The 16,157-nt window shown below is 44.6% G+C and overlaps 1 protein-coding gene and 1 long non-coding RNA gene across 2 annotated transcripts in view; one reads left to right on the top strand and one right to left on the bottom strand.

Annotated features, from left to right (window-relative positions):
• LRMDA (leucine rich melanocyte differentiation associated) overlaps nucleotides 1-16,157 on the bottom strand; it is a 1,235,169-nt gene that overhangs the window by 1,004,349 nt on the left and 214,663 nt on the right. The gene's annotated exons all lie outside the window — the stretch shown is intronic.
• Nucleotides 2,150-16,157, top strand: part of LOC137536098 (uncharacterized) — an 83,293-nt gene continuing 69,285 nt past the window's right edge. The window contains exon 1 of the long non-coding RNA XR_011024518.1: nucleotides 2,150-2,238. This is a non-coding gene — a long non-coding RNA (uncharacterized lncRNA). The remainder of the gene's footprint in view (nucleotides 2,239-16,157) is intronic.

The raw sequence follows: 16,157 nt of genomic DNA, 5'->3' as shown, positions 1-16,157 counted from the left end.
CAGGACATGTTGGAAGGTGACTCTTTTTGCCATTGGAAGAAGGCAGCAGGTTTTCCTAAAGAAACTGTTGGCTCTTTGCCCCAGTTCATCAGTGATAGTCTGAGGTTTATCCTAAAAAAAGCTGCTTCATGTTCAGCGGGCAAGTACAGTACCTTCAGACCAGGGGCATGTACATGGGGGTGGAGTGCGTAACCTCTTACGCTAGTTTGCGCCTCGTCCTCGGGTGTATACACATGGGTCTTGTGGGGTGCACATTGCCCTCTAGCTTTGTGCTCTGGGTTTGACAGGCGCAACATGTACATACATGGGTCTTTTGTGGTGCACATTGCCCTCTTGGTCTGACAGGGCAATTAACTATTTCTCCAGTCTTTCGATGGTGATTAAAATCAGAATGATTGCAATAGTAAGCTTATTTATACATGGAAAGCGACATGTATCCCCTTCCTGGACCTATTAATATGCAAAAGAAAGCGGCGATTGGAGACATCTACCTACTGCAAGTCTATAGTGGGAGATTTGCTGTTGCATGCTGGTAGCTTCCACCCTCCCTCACTTATCAAAAGCATCACCATTGGCCAATATATACGGGTTATGAGGTATTGCAGTATAGAACAGTGCATACATCATGAAATTCAAATAATGAGTGGCTGGTTCTTCTCAAGGAGATATAAAACACAGGTCCTGCATAAAAGCCATGAACAGGTGAAGTCTAGGAACAGATATAGGCAATGGTTAAAGAGAAAGAATTATGAGCAGACAGATCAGAAATTTTAAAAATAGTTTGTTAATGTGTCTAAGTCATGTTAGAACTTCTTTACAGAGCAAGCCATACTTTATCTCTTTACACACTTACCTTGCTTTACTCAATGACATTGCAATAGTATGCAGGTATACATGGGCCAACTAATTTTAATTGAATTATTTAAACGATGAAATGAATCACTTTTTTCACTAAGTTGCTGTGGTACCAATAAATTGTCCAAGCCTTTATATAAACATAATTAAAGATTACAAAAGGTACTTGTGTATTATCCCGTCTAGCCGGACAGCTCGTCCGTTAGACAGGCTTAAAAAGTGTGCACTCTGTTTCTTTAGCAGCTGATTCGTCACAAATCAGCTACTCTGTTCTGCACAGCTTTTCTCGCTGCACAGTGTACCATCCATTAGACACAAGTGATGAAAATATCCATCCACCGCTCCTCGCCGTTCGGGTTCCCCTGCTTTTTTTGCCTGTCACCGCCTCACCGTGCTAACAGAAAATCAGCTCAGTGAGCTGATGTGTTAGATGTCCCGCCCCCTCTCCTCGTCCCCCCGAGTTTTCAAACATCCCCCCGGCAGAGTAGAGAAGCAAAGTAGTCGTTACCAGCAGCATGTCCGTCCCCCTCCAGCACATACATGCTCTATTAGCAGAGTGTACGGCGGAAGCTTTCACTCGCCGTTCGGGTTCCCCTGCTTGCCTGTCACCGGCTCACATCTATGACGCTATGCAGTGGCGCCTCGCCACTAGAGGGCATCATAGATATGAGCCGGTGACCGGCAAGCAGGGGAACCCTAACGGCGAGGAGCAGTGAGTGAAAGCTTCCGCCGTACACTCTGCTAAATGGAGCCTGTATGTGCAGAAAAAGGGAAGGACACGCTACGCTACGGGTAACGATTACTTTGCTAATCTGCTCTGCCGGGGGATGTTTGAAAACTCGGGGGGGGGGGGGGGGGAACGAGGAGAGGGGGTGGGACATCTGAGATTCTGTTAGCACGGTGAGCCGGTGACAGGCAAAAAAAAAAGCAGGGGAACCCGAACGGCAAGGAGCGGTGGATGGATATTTTCATCACTTGTGTGTAATGGATGTTCTGCACAGCTTTTCTCGCTGCACAGTGTACCAGAGTAGCTGATTTGTGACGAATCAGCTGCTAAAGAAACAGAGTGCACACTTTTTAAGCCTGTCTAACGGACGAGCTGTCCGGCTAGACGGGATAATACACAAGTACCTTACAAAATTAGAGATGATCAAAAATGATCACTGAGAAACAAATTTTGTTGCAATTTGCAGATATTCAATTTAGATCAGAGGCATCCACATTTGCTTGGTTCAAGTTCAACCTGCATATAAACTGAAACAACAGTTGAATTTTCTTAACAGTCAGAAAAACCAGCAAGTCATTGATCACCTCTGTGCTGGATGGAGAAGGGATAGTACATTTTTAATAAAGTAAAGTCATTAAGTGAAGGCATTGTTAGAGGTAAGTCTAGCAAATGAATACAAGTCATATGCTCAAACGGTATGGAGGTAAGCACTAATTAACTCAATTACCTTAATTTACTGTCAGGTAATAGAGCAAACAGAGTAAGTCATTATACCTGTCCTCACATGTGGTGCAGGTGAAATGTAACATACGAGTGCAGTTCTCCCTGTATATGCTTGATGGTTTTCATTCCACTGAGAATACTAACAACTTGTTGTGTTCTTCCTCCACCTGAGCTCACACTATTAAGTACAGCTGAGTTTTAGCCAAATACATGTATAGAAAAATAATGGAACAATTGACAATTTTAAAAGCAACTGCTCTTTTAGAATGGGGGGGGGGGGACATGCGACAGCACACGAAGGGTGCGAATAATTGTGGCACTTTGCATGGGAGTCTTAAAGATCCGTTTCGCAGTGATGATCATTATCATTGCGTGTCGCCAAACTTCATTTGTGCAATCTCACGCCTGTACCTACGTCACGCGATTGCGGAAACAGTCACTCCCTGCTCAAAAAACAACCTGTGTAGTGGGTACGGGCCGTCGCTGAAATTCTGTCCATGTTGTGAACATTAATAGATACAGGCTGTAGGGAGTTAGAAGGTTGGCCACAGAATTGACTCCAAGCAACTTTAAACATGGCTGGTCCTGCTGCCATCTCCACCAACCACAGTGTTGTTAGCTCCAGTGGCAGGAAGCTTGGCATAGAGGCAGCTTTGACACAGCTGGCAGCAGAAAAGCCTCCATCATTCAAAAAGACAACAAATAGTTTGAAAACACACAACAGAGCATTGAATGTCATAATGGAACCAGGGCTTTCTGCTGTAGCCAGGGGCATCAGTAAAGACCTAGCATTTCCCACAGTATTTATTAAAAGATACAAATGGGTGGAGTATTACTTTAAAGAGTCCCTTAATCATAAAAAAACAAACAGTTTTGCTCACCTGGGGCGTCAACCAGTAGCTGGAGGATTCGATCGTAACTGCGAGGGCACAGGACAGCTGCAGGGGGCGGGTAGAAGCCACGGGTGAGTAAAACTGATTTTTTTTCTGGGCTTAAGTGTCTCTTTAAGTCGTACTTATTGTTTTAATTATTTATCTATTACTGTTGTATACTTTATACACATAGTAGACATAATACGCATGGAACACACTTACGTCCATGTTGCTTAACCTGCAGCTCTACAAGGCTTTAGAGAACAATAAGGATATAATTTTTCAGAGCAGTCCACTGAGCTGTAAGTGAAATTATTTTAAGTGCTTAATCAAATTCCGTAGTTCATGAGAAAACATCATTAATTCTCTAATTTGATCTCTGGCAAATTACACAAATATTTATTGCTAGGTTATTCAAACTATCACAGCTTTTCTAACAATAGCCAGGGCAGTTTTATTACTAGAGTGGCATTAATACGCTTATCATCGCCAATTCAAAGCAGATAATAAAGTGCTGACACATTTATTATCATTATTAATTAACAGTTTTGCGAGATGGAATAGAATCAATATGCTGCTCCCATATCATTTTAACTAGTTATGCAAATCAAACATTTAGAGGCCCGGCAGCAGGGTGTAAATGGAGTTTAAAATTCTCTTCACACTTTATTTAGTAGGCTTACCTTTTTACTACTGCACAGTGGCAGGGGGAAAAAAGCAAAAAAAAAAAAAATACAAAGTGATAAGGCATCATTTTCTTCCATATGCCAGGGAATTTTTACCCAGGCATTTTAAATATAATCTTGTGCATCACATTTGTGACAGAAAAATCTAAGCTGTAAAAGATTCCTATAGTTTAGAGGCAGCGTAATATCCAAATATTGCTGCTAAAGCACTGAAGAGAGTCAGCCCCACCCAGAACTCCTGGGGAGATTTTTCCAGTTCCCTGTTTACATACAGCAATGGCAATGTTTTTATTTTATTTTTTGTAATATCGTGGGAGTGAGGTATAAACTTAAAGATTTTGATTATTGCCAGGCACTCAGATTCAAGCCCTTGGTGTCACAGAGACAGGAAATGAAGGAAAGTCTAACCAACAGGAATACAGATAGCAGTAACAAGCTGGCAGAGCACATATGCTGGATTATAGAGGGATTTTCAGCCACAAAATCATTTATCCACTGCTTTGTGTTCATTGTGCAGCCTGGAACCTACCCCTGCAGTGCAAGCTCTCCATCAGAAATGTTTCTGCTGTAATACATCTTATCTCAGTCACGCTGGCTCTATTATCACCATCTCAGAAGACAGTGAGAGAGGGAAACTAGTCATCTATCCTCCCACATTCCTGCTCCTCACTGATTGGCTGAGTGCACTTCAGCGTGCGCTGAAATATGATCTATGCTGCTGTGCTCTTATGTGTTTACAAAGCAAGCAGCTATGACAGAGATTCTAGAAGAAAAAAAGTAAGGGAGGAAATGATATAAGTATTGGTTTCAATCAGAGGGAACCAAGATGGCAAATGCTAGAAACAGAATTCTCTTTATTTACTATATAAAGTTCACTAAGTTATAGTTATAAATGTGTTTTTTTTTTCATAGTATGTCTGACCCTCCTGCTTTAAACTTGGGTTTCCCCCCTTTATTACTTTAGGCCAAAGGTGTCAAATTCAGCAGCAAAACTCTAAGGGCTTGTTTCCACTGTTGCGACGCGATTCGCCGGCATTCCGACGCTTGTAAAAACGCATGCGGATGCGTTTCTGCATGCGTTTTTACCCGCGATTTCGCGTGCGATTTCGCATGGCAGGGTGCCATGCGAAATTAACCATGACACTGCCAGGGAAAAATAACATTGGAAAAGGTGCGAAATCGCACGCGAATCGCGGGTAAAAACGCATGTAAAAAACGCATGTGTTTTTACTATTAAATACATTAGCGGCGATTCACACGGATTCCCGACGCAGGCGAAATCGTTGCCTCTTTTGTGCGTTTTTTCTCCGCAACAAAAAACGCACAACGCCACCGCAGGAGTGGAAACAGCCCCATCCACTCACATTACATGTGCGAATCCGCATGCGTTGGACGCATGCGGATTCGCGATAGTGGGAACGAGCCCTAAAACACAGACTAAGGTGAGGGCCAAATAGATATTAAAGCAAAACAATTATTGAACAGTCTCAGACTGTCACTGCTTTAGCCAGAATATGAATTTGAACAGAGTGCAAAAAGCCCTTTCCCTTAATAAACTAGCTAGAATTACTTGCACTCTTTGAAAAACACTTTGAAGAATGGGTAGCCATGATAAATGTAGCTTTCGCTGCTGAATCATTTTTTACTTTATCTTAGTAAACATTTTCTGCTGTGATTACCGTCTGCTTTTAATTCTAGGACAATTTGATGTTTTTCTTGAAGGGTGAATTCTTATACTTACCTCCAAGTTTGGTGTCAAAATGGCATTGTATATTTTACTCCTTTACCAATACCACTACTTTATAACACAAAATACATACCACTTTGTCTTCTTGAAGCGTGAAAATATACTAATTTTTCTATCTTTTCTATCTTATATGGAGGTAGTAAAAAAAAAAAGTCTTGTAAAAGTAATATATTTTAATGGCTAACTGATAAAGTTAAATGATGCAAGCTTTCTGAGATCTAGGCCCCTTCTTCAGGCATCTTTCCAGATGATAGCTAAAGATGTGTCTGAAGAAGGGGACTAGATCCCAGAAAGCTTGCATCATTTAACTTTATCAGTTAGCCATTAAAAGGTATTACTTTTACAAGACTGTTTTTTTCTACCTACATAATTTGTTTGGTTAACATGGTACAGAAAATTTTTCACTACCATCTTATATGGGAAATTTTATGGTGGTGTGTTTTAAATTAACATAAACCTTTTTTGAAACAATAACAAGCATCTTGAGTTTGACACCTGGGCCTATATGCAATTCACCTTTTCTCTTAAGTTTTCTCCTAGGAGATAATTTTAATCATCTGTTTAAAATAACTTTTTAGCACTGTTGTAATTGAAAAAATGCTTCAGTGTGATACGCAAACCCCTTCACCGCGGCAAGGTAACGATCACGAAGGGGAATTGACACATGTACATGCCTTTTGTGTTGTTGCAGCTGCAGTGCAGGCAGAAAAATTAGGCAGGCATGCACACACACACCAGAAAAATTATTATAGCAGCCGCTGCTAGCAGCAGCCTTAAAAATTCAGGAGTTCGCCTGGGGTCCTGGACCCTGTTGGTGGTGGCGGAGAAGGCAGTCAAGCGGCCTGCAGGCAGAGATGCTGTGTGGGGACCAACTTAGTCATGGGGCAGACAGTCACACGGCTTGCAGACTTAGTCTTCGGGCGGGCAGTAGCCCTCCGGGATCCATGCTTCATTCATTTTGATAAAGGTGAGGTACTGAACACTTTTGTGACTTAGGCGACTTCTCTTCTCAATGACACTGCTTCCAGCTGCGCTGAAGGTCCTTTCTGACAGGACGCTTGAGGCAGGGCAAAACAGAAGTTGGATGGCAAATTATGACAGCTCTGGCCACAGATCAAGCCTGCGCACCCAGTAGTCCAAGGGTTCATCGCTGCTCACAGTGTCTACATCCACACTTAAGGCCAGGTAGTCGGCTACCTGCCGGTCGAGGCATTGGTGGAGGGTGGATCCCGAAGGGCAAAGGCGAGGCTTTGGACTAAAGAATGTCCGCATGTCCGACATCACCATGGGATCGCTGGAGCGTCCTGTCCTTGCCTGCGTGGACATGGGAGGAGGATTACTGGCAGTGGTACCTTTATTCCGTTGTGCTGTGACATCACCCTTAAACGCACTGTAAAGCATAGTTGCCAGCTTGCTCTGCATGTGCTGCATCCTTTCTGTCTTCAGGTGAGTTGGTAACATCTCCGCCACTTTGTGCCTATACCGAGGGTCTAGTAGCGTGGCCACCCAGTACAGCTTATTCCCCTTGATTTTTTTTATACAGGGGGCCCTCATCAGGCTGGGCAGCATGAAAGATATCATCTGCACAAATTTGGATCCAGACATACTATCCATCTCCTCTTGCTCTTCCTCAGTGACGTCAGGTAAGTTCTCCTCCTCCCCGCAGCCTCGAACAATACCACGGGAAAGTTGAGCAGCACAAGCCCCCTGCGATGCCAGCTGCGGTTGTTTTTCTGCCACCTCCTTCTTCTTCTCCAAAAAACACCTTCCTCATCATCTGAGTGTGACTCCTTTTCCCCACACAACTCTTCCTCTTCCTCCCCCCTCTGTGCTGCCGCAGGTGTTAAGGAAACTTCTGGTTCTGATGAGAATTGATCCCACAACTCTTCCTCCTGTTCCTCTTCACGCTCCTCCACAGCATGATCCACCACTCTACGCACGGCACGCTCCAGGAAAAAAGCATAGGGGATCAAGTCGCTGATGGTGCCTTCACTGTGACTTACCATGTTTGTCACCTCCTCAAATGGCCGCATGAGCCTGCAGGCATTTTGCATGAGTGTCCAGTTCATGGGCCAGAACATCCCCATCTCCCCAAACTGTGTCCTTCTACTGTAGTTGTAGAGATACTGGGTGACGGCTTTCTCCTGTTGTAGTAGGCAGTCAAACATGACCAGGGTCGAATTCCAGCGAGTCGGGCTATCACAAATCAAGCGTCTCACCGCTGAATGTCCGCAAAGCGTGCCATGGCCGTGTAAGACTGCCTGAAATGCCCACACAACTTCCTGGCCTGCTTCAGGATGTCCTGTAAGCCTGGGTACTTAGACACAAATCTCTGAATGATGAGATTCAGCACATGTGCCATGCAGGGAGCATTTGTCAACTTTCCCAAATTCAAATCTGACATTAGATTGCTGCCATTGTCACACACCACATTGCCGATATCCAGTTGGTGCGGGGTCAGCCACTGATCCACCTGTTTGTTAAGAGCAGCCAGGAGAGCTGCTCCAGTGTGACTCTCCGCTTTGAGGCAAGACATGTCTAAGATGGCGTGACACCGTCGTACCTGGCATGCAGCATAGGCCCTGGGGAGCTGGGGATGTGTAGCTGGAGAGTAGATAGCAGCACCAGTAGAGTTGAACTGCCACTGAGCCAAGGAGGAGGAGGACGACGACAGCGAAGAGGATGTAGCAGGAGGAGAGGAGATGGCAGCAGGCCTGCCTGCAAGCCGTGGAGGTGTCACAAGTTCCGCTGCACAGCCACATACTCCCTGCTTGCCAACGGTCACCAGGTTGACCCAATGGGCTGTGTAAGTAATGTACCCGCCCTGACCGTGCTTGGCAGGCCAGGCATCCATGGTCAGATGGACCCTTGACCCAACGCTGTGTGCCAGAGATGACACCATTTGCCTCTCAACTTCATGGTACAGTTTGGGTATCGCCTTTTTTGAGAAATAATTGCAGCCTGATATCTTCCACTTCCACAAATTTGTGATTTATATGTGAGTTTTCACTCAGTGTGTGTAACACTTGATAAAGGCCGCTGGCCGAAACGTTGTGTGTTTTTTTCTATTTCTATGGTACAATAAACCAGCATTTTTGCACAAATCCAGGTGGAGACCCAGTCGTTTTGTCTTTGCTGTTGCCACACCCCCAAACCAGCTTCATCAAAAGCACATTGCCAGCAGGCGAACTTCAGTCCTCCACATCCCATCATCTCGAGAGCCTGCTGCTGCTAACCAGAGGACCATGTGGTTAGCAGCCATCTTGGAACTGTAACATCTGCTTGGATTACAAAATATACCTAAAGGCCTATGATTCTGAAACCAAGGACTTTGCATTTATTTTCCCAGAAGGAAATATCCCCACGCAGACTGCATTTCGGCTAAGTAAACCTTTCACAATTATTCCCTTTTATTTTAAGCTTTGTGTGTATATGTTAATTAGTGTATGTAAATGTGCGTAATGCATTTTTGTTATTAAAACGTTTAAAAATCGTTTTACGGTTATGACCTGTTCCTGAACATACACAATTGTACTTACTCCTCCAAAAACGTTACCTTGTGTTCTAGAGTATCTTGTATTTACAACCCGTATGCTTGAATAGGGCACAGATAGATGTCATAGAATGCACGGGCCGGTCTTTGATCCGGTCAATCGCTCAGAGTCAGAAACTCGGCCTCGCTGTCGCTTTGCGAAATAGATGCCCATATGTGGATTCACCATCTATGAACCGACTAGCCGAGAGGAGCGTCCTGACTCCAAAGGATTTACCACACACATACAATTCAAATACTTGCAACCACATATGAGGTGGTGTAACTTGCTTAGCGCCTTCATCTTGTTGTAACAAGAATGGGTGTGCATCAGTGGTTTCCCCACCAAATAACTCCTGCGAAGGGTCAAATGCAGTGGATGTGGTGCTAGTAGTAGCGCTGGTGGCTGCGGAAGAGGAAGAGGAGGTGTTCTGTGTTAAATAGTCAACCAAGTCCTGACAATCTTGGGAGTTGATGGGACGTGCCTTCTTCTGAGCACTGTACTTTGGGCCAGGGCCGCACGAAAGCACGTCAGCATTACCTAGAACAGGCCTGCCAGGTGGCCTGCCTCTGGGTCTGCCCTTGCTACTGCCTCTACCTGTTTTGTCCATATCGGGGGGGGGGGGGGGATGAAGTGAAAGGTATGCACTGACTTGACTAATACAATGTGCAGTCACACAGGTGCAGTGAAAGGTATGCAGTGACTGGTATTACAATACAATGTGCAGCTTTCACACAGGTGCAGTTAACAGGTATGCTCAGAATGGTATATTACGCAGCGTGCGGTCACACAGGTACTGTGAACAATTATGCAATGACTGGTATTACAAATGTGCACCTGTAACACACACACAGGTACCGGACAGGCACAGGGACACTGCGTGCGCTCACACAGGTAGGTAGGTGCACTGAACAACAGGTAGGTATATGCAGTGGTGGGTAGTACAAATGTGCACCTGTCACACACAGACAGGTATCGGACAGGCACAGTGACACTGCGTGCACTCACATAGGTAGGTGGGTGCACTAAAGTGAACAACAGGTAGGTATATGAAATGATAGGTATTACAATGTGCACCTGTCACACACAGACAGGTACCGGACAGGCACAGTGACACTGCGTGCGCTCACGTAGGTAGGTGGGAGCACTGAAGGGAACAACAGGTAGGTATATGCAGTGATGGGTATTACAATGTGCACCTGTCACACACAGACAGGTACCGGACAGGCACAGTGACACTGCGTGTGCTCACGTAGGTAGGTGGGTGCACTGAAGTGAATAACAGGTAGGTATATGCAGTGATGTGTATTACAATGTGCACCTGTCACACACAGACAGGTACCGGACAGGTACAGTGACACTGCGTGTGCTCACGTAGGTCGGTGGGTACACTGAAGTGAACAACAGGTAGGTATATGCAGTTATGGGTATTACAAATCTGCACCTTGCACAGTAGTAATTACCACCAAGGGGCCAAAGGCCAGCTGCGAACAACTGACAGGGCTATATATAATGCAAGTGGGCCACACAAAAAAACAAAAATAGATCGCAAGAACAAGATTAGCTCTCAAAAGAGCTGTTGAGGGGTTTTTTTTAGCAATAAGAATCAAGCAAGCTAACAAGCCTACAAGAGCCTAATTAAGCTTTCCCTATATCTCTCTCTGCAGCAGCTCTCACTTCTCTAATTACTGCAGGCACACGAGTGAGTGAAAAGCCTGACGCTGCCTGCCTTTTATAAGGGGGTGTGGGGCTCCAGGAGGGGGTGTAGCCTGATTGGCTACAATGTGCCTGCTGACTGTGATGTAGAGGGTCAAAGTTGACCCTCATGATGCACTATGGGGGCAAATCGAACTTCTGGTAAAGTTCACGGTTCTCCACGATCGCGAACCGTTCGGGCCATCTCTATCCAGGGTATGATACATATATTAGTCAAGATAATCCCAGAGCTATAATGACACTATACACACGTTGTCCAGTTAAGTAATTAGTAGGGTCAACAAGCAAAGAAATCTCTCTCCTGAAGGTCAGTTGATAGCTTAGCAATCTCTGTAGCTAGCGATGCCGTAAAATTAACAAATAGAAAACTCAGTGGTGATACAGTACAGTAGAATCCCTTAAAAGTAAACCAGGACCAGGAAGAATAGTGTACTATATCAAAAGGTTACTACATCAGAATTGGTCATACATTGCATCAGACGCATTTGCTGGGACCAGCGGACTGAGTACTATGTCCAGAGGTTTACAATAGCAGGGTTTACTATAACGAGATTCTACTGTATAAGCCAAAGGTTTTGATAGTGACGTCAAAGTTTTACTAGCTTACTGCTTGATTATTTTTAGATTTTGTTTTAATTTTTTTATATGGTGTAGTGAAGAACAATTATACCCATTTCATAAAGGCTTTTATTGGTAAATACATAACATTTATGTAAAGAGTCAATATTTACATTAACTTTTTTTTTTACTTCTGGAATTGTGATCTGGCATGCTAACCAAATCCTGACTGATCGTGATCCATTCTTGTCTCATAAGTGCTTGGATTTTATCACAATTGTGGGCTCCATTTCTAGTACTGATGAAGGCCAATTTAGCTTGAAACAGCTGCAGTCTGGTTTAGTATGGCTCTGTAAAATTAAATGGCTTTAGGCACACTGTACACCAGCAGTCTTGGATGTTCAAGGACATAAAGGAATGATTTGCACATTCTCATCCTGAGCAGTAGTGATGCATCATGCGAGTTCATTCTTGCTAGCATAAAACTACATAGTTGCACATATCTTCTGTTTTAAAGAGAATCTGTACTGTCCGATTTGTACAAGAAAAAAACATACCAATCAGGTCATTGTGATCTCCTGGATCCCTCTTTGCTGTTTCTGCCACTCCCAGCCGTGATCTTGGCTTTTAATCGCCAGTTTTAGGCAGTGTTTACACACAAAAAACATGGCCGCTAACCAGGAAGTGATGTATATATATATATATATATATATATATATATATATGTAGTCCAGGGGGAGTCAGCAGCTAGCACTAGCCAGGTGGATGGGTGTGCACGCAATTGGGGCGGCCAAAACCCCAAGTACAACAAAACAAACGTGGAATTGCAGCACACAGCTCTTTTATTAGAGCAAAGTTATATATCCAGCAAACAGTTTCGGTCGTCCCCGACCTTTGTCAATGCCGATGCACAAATGAATCACAAATCAATATATACCCGCCCAGACAGGAAGCAGGAAACAGCATCATGAGCACATGATCAATGTAAACAAAAGAGTATATAGGAAGTGTTTAAACAGCACACTTATCTCCCTCTATGATTGTCCATAGTCCACAAGCTTATGTCTGTATTTCAACCAATCCGGTATATTAAGTAGCATTCTGTCAACCTGAAAAGAAAAATCACAAAAATAAATGTATATCAAAGTCTCTGTTCAATCCCTGTGGGTGTAAAGTACCCATTTTATGTATCCACATGACCTCTCTTCTTTTGAGGAGTAAAATCCTGTCACCCCCACGTCTTGGCTTAGGTACATGGTCTATAACCATAAATTTCAAATCAATATCGCGATGGCCAACATCCCTGCAATGTCGTGGCACAGGTAGATCCGACGTCCCTCCCCTGACAGAGCTCCTATGTTGTGATATACGGTCACGTACTTTCTGTGTAGTTTCACCAATGTATCCAAGCCCGCAAGGGCAAGTTAACAAATAGATCACATAGGTGCTCTGGCAGGTGAGGAAATGCCGGATCTGAAAACCATCACCAAAAGTGGTGCCCTTGTTCATGTGGATGCACTCACTGCAAGAGAGACATGGGTATGAGCCCAAACGTTTAGAACCAAGGAAGGTGGTGGTCTGTCTAGGCGTAGGTGGGCAATCAGCCCGTACCAGTCTGCTGCCCAGTGTTTCGTTGCGTCTATATGCTGCAATCGGCGGTTGGCGAAACTCCGGAATCTCCGGATAGGCATCGCCAAGTATGTGCCAATGTTTTCTAAGGCAGGACATAATCTTATTAGAAAAACCATGGTACTGGCAAACAAACGGCAGGCGATTAGTGCCTGAATCAGGTCTCACCTGCACATTCATATCATCAGTAGAGAGTATCCCTCTCAATTCAGTTTGGACCAAGTCATCCGGGTATCCCCGCTCTGAGAGCTTATCGACCATCTGCTGCCTTCTCAACTCCACAGAATCGTGGTCCGTAACAATGCGTTCAACACGGAGTAATTGACTCCTAGTGATTGAGCGGAAGACAGCAGGTGGATGAAAGCTCCCAAAGAGGAGCAATTGGTTGCGATCCGTAGGTTTCCGATAGAAGTCAGAGACCAAGGCCCCATTCTGATATTTAATCAAAGTATCAAGAAAGCTTAATTCAACCCGATCATGTGTGATCTCAAACTTTATGTTGGGATGGCAAGAGTTTAATTGTTCGTGGAAGTCAAGTAGGGGTCCAATGGGGCCCCTCCAGACGGCGAAGACGTCGTCAATGAAGCGCCACCACACACCACAGTGTGTGGCGAACGCCTCATTGTTATAGACGAACGATTTCTCAAAGTGGTGCATGAACGCTCCCGCAAAAGAAGGGGCCACATTGGACCCCATCGCCGTTCCACGTTGTTGGAGATAATACTTCTCCTTAAAAAGAAAATAGTTGTTACCCAACACAAAGTGAAACAATGTCTCGAAAAAACGAATCTGTGCCTCAGTGTACTCACCGGAATCTTTGATTAAATCAATGGATGCCCTGATCCCCTCATCCTGGGGTATGGAAGTATATAAGGACGCTACGTCCCACGTGACCAACCATATTTCATCAGAAGGAGTAAACCTAAGCCCAGACAGTTTAGATAGAAAATCTCCCGTGTCACGAATATAAGAAGGTATGTTCTTAATCAAGGGTGACAACACCTTGTCCAATAGTGTGGCACAGGGGGTAAACACCGAGCCTATGCCCGCCACTATTGGACGACCAGGTGGTCTAGTAAGATGTTTATGAACCTTTGGCAAGGTATATAGTACCGGTGTAACAGGATGTGAGACAAAAAGAAAATCACTAAGATCCCGAGCAATAACCTGTTCATAAACTGCTTTATCTAGAATGGATCGTAAGGCAGTTTTAAGCTGTGGGGCGGGGTCACCTGGTAACATTTTATAGACTTTGTCATCGGATAACTGTTTCAATATCTCATTAACGTAATCACTATCATCCATAATCACCAGGGCCCCGCCCTTATCAGCAGGTTTCAAAACGATGTCTCTCCTCTTGCTAAGATCAAATAAAGCAGATTTCTCACCAAGGCTCAAATTGTTACTTGTATAGTCTCTCTTCTGAGTCTGCAATAAATTGTCAATATCCCTGGTCACCTTATCTATAAACATTTCAGCCCCACTGTACGTAGTTGGGGGGACAAATCTACTCTTAGGAAATAAGTTAAATTGTTTACTGTTCAAGGTGCTCCCAGTAGCAGCTATTCTAGTACCACCAGGACGCAATAAGAAATGAACCTTCAGTCTAATTTGTCTAAATAATCTGTATGCGTCCTGTTTTAAAGTAAAGGTATCCATGACAGTTCTTGGCGAAAAACCAAGTCCTTTGTTAAGGACACATACCTCATCAGTAGTAAGTTCAACTGTAGACAGGTTCATGATGGAATCTACCGCCGCTGGCTGCGGGTAACTCGGCGTTCCGGCGGCTCTGTCAGAGGGGCCGAGGTGGAAGCGGGTTCTGCGGTGCTTCCGCCCGGCGCGGCGGTATCTCTTAGCTTTCTCCTGCGTCGTGGTTGGCGTGTTCCACGGCCTAAAAAACGGCCAGAAGCGGGCGAGGAGGACCCGGAAGTGGGTATAGAAGATGAAGAAGGTGCGCGCGCAGTGCGCGGTGTACGCCACGGGCGTCCCCCGGGTGCAGTCCAATAGTAAACTTGGTTCCTACGGTAATCCTCCTCGTCACGTTCGAACTTGCTACGTTTGCGTTCCTGTATAGCAAGTCGCAGCTCCTTCAAAGTTTTTTCAACACGCTCCTTGGTACTTGTGAACTCTTCCGGAGTAAGTGAATTGCGTAGCTCCTTTTCTGCTTCGTCAGCACGGCTTTTCAAAGTAGGCAATTCCTTTTGTATATGAGCGATAGTGAGAGTAATGATGTCAAAAGAACATTTGTTCAGGATCTGGCCGAAAAGGATTTTAAATTCCTCGGAATCCGCAAAGAGGGTTGGGGTCAATCGCACCCTAAGTCCTCTGGGGATATGTTTGACACGGTGATACTCTGCCAAGGTAAGACAGTGCAGCTCCAGGGCCAGTTCGCGTTTCAGCAGTTTCTCCCAGGTCCTAGTGTTGACAGTGGGGGACCTCTGTGTCAAAAAGTCACGGGAGCCAGAGACTTCAGTGTGTATTTTGGAGGTTTCCTCCTCCGTATAGGAAAACACACCAGTGGTTGGAGCAGTAAAAGCGGGCTCCATGTGATCCGGCGTGCAGCAAGCTGACCCAAGGCAATCAAATATGTAGTCCAGGGGGAGTCAGCAGCTAGCACTAGCCAGGTGGATGGGTGTGCACGCAATTGGGGCGGCCAAAACCCCAAGTACAACAAAACAAACGTGGAATTGCAGCACACAGCTCTTTTATTAGAGCAAAGTTATATACTTTAAAACAGGACGCATACAGATTATTTAGACAAATTAGACTGAAGGTTCATTTCTTATTGCGTCCTGGTGGTACTAGAATAGCTGCTACTGGGAGCACCTTGAACAGTAAACAATTTAACTTATTTCCTAAGAGTAGATTTGTCCCCCCAACTACGTACAGTGGGGCTGAAATGTTTATAGATAAGGTGACCAGGGATATTGACAATTTATTGCAGACTCAGAAGAGAGACTATACAAGTAACAATTTGAGCCTTGGTGAGAAATCTGCTTTATTTGATCTTAGCAAGAGGAGAGACATCGTTTTGAAACCTGCTGATAAGGGCGGGGCCCTGGTGATTATGGATGATAGTGATTACGTTAATGAGATATTGAAACAGTTATC

This window comes from Hyperolius riggenbachi, chromosome 10, assembly GCF_040937935.1.
Source record: "Hyperolius riggenbachi isolate aHypRig1 chromosome 10, aHypRig1.pri, whole genome shotgun sequence".
Taxonomy (NCBI): Eukaryota; Metazoa; Chordata; class Amphibia; order Anura; family Hyperoliidae; genus Hyperolius; species Hyperolius riggenbachi.
Note: the sequence above shows the minus strand (reverse complement) of the source record. Positions and strands in the feature narration are given on the sequence as shown.